This window comes from Onychostruthus taczanowskii, unplaced genomic scaffold, assembly GCF_017590055.1.
Source record: "Onychostruthus taczanowskii isolate IOZ18803 unplaced genomic scaffold, ASM1759005v1 scaffold2, whole genome shotgun sequence".
NCBI classification, from domain to species: Eukaryota; Metazoa; Chordata; class Aves; order Passeriformes; family Passeridae; genus Onychostruthus; species Onychostruthus taczanowskii.
Genome location: NW_024499239.1, coordinates 15,442,575 through 15,449,122, shown reverse-complemented (window position 1 = coordinate 15,449,122; position 6,548 = coordinate 15,442,575).

The following is a 6,548-nucleotide window of genomic DNA, read 5'->3' as shown; positions in this document are numbered from 1 at the left end:
GGCAACTGTGCTGGAGTAAGTGATGGCTTTGTAATGCAGGTGGCAAGTCTGGGCTGCTTGGATCACATACATGGCAGAACATGAGCAAGCTCATTTCCAACAATCATTTTTATTATGCATGATCACACATCTGAAATGCCGTGCAGACATGCCCTGCCAGGAAATTATACTTGCAAATCCCATTGCTTTGCTGAAACCTTATCAAGCAAAAAACCCTTCCAAACCAATACAAAGTGTTCCAAATCCACAGAAAATAAATAAAATGAAAAAATGCATTTTTCCCACTCTTGGGAATATATGTTTCTTAATATGGTTTGGAAAAGATTGGGTTTTGAAAATATGCTTTTAGTCTGAAAAAGCCAACTCTCATAATTTGTTCAAGGTGAATAGGCTGGCTTGTGCCTCAGGCCCACATCAAACTCTGCTACAGTGCTGCCCAGAAACACGGGAGGAATCTGAGTTACTGTGTGATGGGGTGAGATTGATGTTATCACTCCCAGAACCACACAGAGCTGGAAAAGCCACTCCTCTGACCCTGTCACAACAGCATTGCTGCTCCCCTGGTCCTTGATGCACTTCACTTGACCAGAGCCTGCAATTATTAACTTATTAGGAAACAAATGAAATATAGAAAGATCTGTTCTCCTTTGCAACCAGCACTTGGCCTTACGTTTGATTTCATGTAATATAGAATTGTTTTGGTTGGGAGGGGCCCTAAAGTTCACACAGTTCCCCCCCCTGCCATGGGCAGGAACACCTTCCACTAGACCAGCTTGCTCAAAGCCCCATTCAGCCTGGCCTGAGCACTGCAATATGGGGAAAAAAGTTTTGATAGGGGTTTTGATGTGTTTATATGTGTATTGGCAGCATGTTGTGCAGTGGGTCTGGGTCCCCCTGGGCTCTGGCAACAGGGCAGTGTTTTTGGATGGAACCTGATGTAGTGGCAGCACTGCAGTGTCCATCAGTATGAGGCTGAAATTTCCCTTTACTTTTTTTGGGCTACCCTTCATGCAGGTACCTGGGCAGACTCCCTGGTACTCAAAACAGTGACCCTCAGACATCATCTTGCATAAAAGTGCTCAGTAGAAAGAATAGAAAAATGAGATCAGCAAGTGTTCAGGTAGGTTACCCTGCAAACAAGCTGAATTTCAGAAACTTTCTCTTAACAGCAACATCATTTACAGGCTTAAAATGACACTTAAATGGATTAAGTGATCCTTCCTATTAAATAACTGATACTTCCTATTAAATAACTTGAAAGGAGAAATAGCAGATCCAAAGAAAATTTTTTGCGTGTAAAATATGGAGGCTGGTGAAAATATCAAATAACTGATACTTCCTATTAAATAACTTGAAAGGAGAAATAGCAGATCCAAAGGATATGGAGGCTGGTGAAAATATTAAAAACAAGTAGCATGTCTGAGTGGTTATCCCTCTGCTTTGCCAGCAGAAATTTCATTAAATTCCTGATGAACCAAGAAAGGCAAACAGTCTGGGATAATACATTTTTCCTTGCTTAGAAAAAAAAAAATCTTATATGTAATGAAAAAAAATTGTCTAGTTTGAAGAACATGTTTATTTTGAGCACTGCACTGTGGAGCAGGAGGGGGCAGCTGCCTGCTTGCTGTTCCTCCCCTCCTGTGTGGCAGTGATTGCCCAAATCAGAATCCCAGGAAGCACATGGAGCAGCATGTGCTCCACACCGGCACATTTCACAGCAATACAGCTGCTTTACCCCCAGGTCACTTAATTACTGGGATCTGGGCGTGCATGGAGGGAGAATAGAGCAGGGAGGGTTAAAATCCACGCTAAATATTTTAGATAGGCTTTCTGTCACTTAAGGTCAGTCACCTGATTGTACAGACTTCCTCTACAAACAAAAGGACAAGGCAGGCACCTCCTGAAAGCATTTATCCTGCTCTGCAGCACTGAGGGCAGCACGGAAGGGATGATGTGCACTCCAACTCAACATCCTTATCTCTCTCCACTCCCTATGAAAGTTTCCTCGATTATCAGCTCAAATTCATAAAATTAGCTTCCGGGTGGTTAAAGTTGCATAAAATTAACCTCAAATATATTTCCCTGTGAGAAATGTTATGAAGCAGGAAAGGACACCTAAGGATCCCTTCAAATGCAGCAGATAAAAGGCTTTTGCAAAATGTTTAAAAATTATAATTTCACAATCCATTTTCTGAGTATCTAAAGCCACAGTCCTAAAATTTGCTGATGATTTCAGGAACTGACTGTGTGATAATGAGGTCATTTGAGCATATCATATGCAGTGAATTAGAAAATCTGCATTCTGCTAGAGAAAAATAATTTGTTATTAATCTGTTCACCCTAGGTCATGTCTTGTTCTCTGCTGACTGCCTGAATTTCCAAGACTGAGATCACATTTGCTTGCTTTAGGCTTTTCTTTTTCTGCATATGCCATACTTGCTTAGATTTTTGGCCTTTTTTTTCTCATTTTAATTACAGGAGCACAGCCAAAATTGCCTGATGGAACCGCCATGGAAAAAATCTCACAATTTCTTTCCTATGGCCTAGTAAAAATGCAACTGATGTAAATTATATTTACACCTTAAATATCTTAAAGGGTAGCTTAAAAATGGGGGGTGGGGGTGTTTCTTGATGAATCTATAAGTTAGTCAATAAAAGAGAGTGACAATAATGGTTTGCAGAGGACTGGGGAAACTCTGGGGGAAAACATTTTCCCATTCCTACTCTTCTAGGAATAATAATCCAATCAATAGCTCTCCACTGCAATTAGACCTGGGACCTCTGCAGCTGAATTCTGAACCCTCAGGGAATGGACAAAAGGCCTCTTGTGTGAAGACATCAGCAAAGTTACATCAGCAAAGTGATTCTCTGTGGGTCAGACCCAGAGGGGTGTGAAACTCACTGCACAGTCATTTGGAGCCCCACTGGGATGGGTGATAGGCTTCCTGATGATGAGACCCTACACAGAGCACAACTTTGGGCTGTAATAGGTACATCCAACCTGAGGTGACCAGAAGGAGCCAGCTTTCCTTCCCTACAGCAAGCTTTCAACAACATCAGTTTGTGGTTACGTGCTTGGGTTACAGTAGGGAAACATTAAGACTAAGAAGTGGTCTAGACAGAGGTAAATTATAGAAATAAACACAACTGCAATTCAGATTACTCATTCCCTGTGTTAAAATGCTACTAAAAATAGGAAGCAGGAAGACAGTTACAGTCTCCACATTTTTTTATGTTCCAAATTTTCTTGAGTAATGTCAGACACTGCTGAGAGGTGATATGTTGGGCTGCTTCATGGGAAGAAGTAAAATAATAATACATGTCTTGATAAGTTTAAGCAGGTCCTGTATGTTTAAATATTTTTTCATTAATCAACTACATTTTTGTTTGAGCTGGGGCTGCACTGAATGTACTGTGTAGGCAGGGATTAATTTCTATGGCTACTAGGGACTTACTATGGAACATTGGGCAAACAATTTAATCTTCAAATTTGAGATTTCCTTCCTGAATGGGTGGCATGATAAGCTGATATTTTACAACTTTAAGATTGTAAGGGTTATCATCATGTCTAAACTGTTCTTATGAATGTTACAGTGTTTTAGTTTCATCCTGTGTCATGGCTCTGTTTCATCCTCAAGTTGTGCTCTGGGTAACACAGCTCATGCGGAGCAGCCCTGGTCTCGTGCTCTCTGACAGCATGAGCTAGTGAAGCACTTTGCATCACAGGCTGTTCCACCATCACTGAAATTAATCTATAGTTTGCCTATACTGGCCTGGCTGTACAGAGCTCTGAGCTCTGGCCTAGTGAAAGGTGTCCCTGTCCATGGCATAGGAGCTGGAATTAGATGATCTTTAAGTCTCTTCCAATTCAGGCCGTTCCATGATTCATTCTGTGATTATACTCAGGTGTTAACAACTTCCTCTTGTATCCTGTATTAAAGATAATGTCTTCTGTGGGGAAGGGCAGCTTTTCCTCCTGACAGGAATTCTTAAAAATCCAGGCACTTCTGCTCTTTTCCTGGTGAATTAGAGAAATCAGCCTTTGTAAACAATTCAGGATGATACATTTGCTAGAATCTGTATCTTTTTTTCACCCTCTCCCATTCTTTATTATTCTTTTAATGCAAAGATTTATCTTGTATTCCCTGTGGCCTGTTGACTGACACAGCTAGGCTGAAATGCACTCCCTACTTTTACTGTGTTTATCAGTAACGAGTTGTAATAAAATGATTGCAGAAAGCATTCACAAGTTTGCTGGGGCAAAGTTGAGAGGCCATGTAAAACCAACCCAGTTTACATGGTTCTCTACCATGTAAAACCAACCCAGTTGCTATAATAAACAGCAGAAGTGGGTGAACATTGAAGTTAACATACTTGGCTGCAAGGATGTTTCAAGGAACCTCTCTTTCAAGTATGTCTTTCAACTGATCTATTTCACACATTATTTTTCATAATGTAACATCATGGCATCAATTAATACATTATAGGAGGCAAGATTTTTTTTCAAATTTACACCAGAATACTCTCTTATCATTTGACCATGGCTAATTGATTACAAAATAACCTTTCCCTTTAATTATTAGCCTAAACATTCTAGTTTAACAGAACTATAACAAGTTGATATTTTTTCCAATCCAGACCTTTTGCCACTCTATTCTCCTGAGAAAAAGAATTCTATACAGAAATATATCTCCAAGAACAAATTATATGTATCAAGCTTTACTAATTAGCCTTCCTTAAAGCCTAAAAGATTTCACCAGCATCAACATTTCTCTGTCTCAATTTACCAGGAGAAAAACAGTAATTCTGGGAAATTTAAGACCTCGTTACCAATGTCTGAGGTATTTCCTGGTTTGAATACTAAGCTGAAGAACAGAAAATCGTGGAAACATAGCTGTAGACCTGATGATGCTCTACAGTCACCTCTAACTTCCCAACCCTGCCTTGTGTTCTTCAAGTGTCCTGCAAGTGTTCCATTTGGCCATAACTCTACACATTTTTCCTGTTTATGCCATTTTTACTCAGTTCTCCAGTAAAACAGAGATGTCCATGAGTAAGTTAAATGGAAGGCACAGGACATGGACTGTGAGATATGACTGAACTTTGAAGCCAAAAAGAGATTATCTATGTTTCAAAGAAAAGGAGGAAAATCACTTAATATTTGATGTCCTTTTGGTTTGGACTGTTTCTGTTCACAGTCTCCCAATATTGTCTCAAAGGAGCAGAGATAATTTATTGGGAGATGACTGATTTTGATCTTGGGATGTGCAGCATGACAAATCATGCCAGTTTAAAGGTAATTGCTTTTTAATTACAATGTCAAAAATTATACAGTCCCACTGCAGAAACATACCATTGTGCCTCTCTAATATTGCCTTTCACTCTTTTCACTGACATAATCTTCAATTAGTTCAGGAAAGGTTACTGTGGTCACAACTTGACATGCTAAGCTTGATGTAGTAAATTAAAAATGAATAGGAAATTGTTCATATATCCCTGCCTGTGTGATTTCCAGCAGCAGGTGAGTTGTAGTGAATGTTGAAGCCTGGGCTGTCCCGTGAGCTCACAGGCACCTGCAGGTCAATGAACCCACAGCACAGTCTGTTGCAAAACATCCCTACCCAGAGATAAGAATGTTGTGGTTTCCTGAATTCAGTTAAAACCCAGGGATATTCCAGTTAATCATTACTGAGCCAGAACCCAGCCTTTTGTGCTGCTTTGTCCCCAGTTCCGAGTCCAACCAGGAACCAGCCCAGCCCCACGCACGTGGATGGAGCAGTCCTTCAATGTCCTGGCTGTGCCCCAGCAGCCCAATCCATGGCCTGCCAGGATTCCTGATGAACACCACTGCAAAGAACCGTGCTGACAGAGGGACACCACCCAGAGAAGGAGAACATCAGCCATTCCCTGGGCCTGCTCAAGCAGCTCAAACCTGAGGAGAGGAAACAAGAACCACTACAGGGAAAAAGGCTCCCAGTGGCCGGATAGGAGCCCTGCCACTAGAGACCCAGCAATTCCCAGAAAAAAAAGCTGTAGGACAAGCGAAGAAATATGATGCATCATTGGCAGTGGTGAATTTTCATTCCCTGTGTGATTGCCAGGATTTTTGATTGCCCACAAAAGGCAGCACTTGGTAAAAATGTAATCTCTGAGAGGTTTCACCATACACTCTGCAACTGAAAGTGCAGCCAGAGGAGAAGGGGGCTAGCCAGCTTCCCTGACCACTTTCACACTTAGCAGCCAGCAAAGCCTTCCAAACACCCACTTTTTCTTTCTTTTTTTTTTTGATGCTCAGAAAATGCAGCGAATTTAAATAAGAAAACATTGCTTGAATTAAATAATACATATTTATTGGTAATTTACACACATTACTAATAATGACAATGGACTAGCATAATAAAGAGTTTTTAATTTTGTAATTATGTAATTCCCTGTCATGGATATAGTGTCTTGACACAGATCTCAACAAAATCACCGCTTTTGTTACCTACTGAAACAGAACAAACTGTTCCCTGTAGAAATATTGTTTCATGGGATGTTCCTGCCTA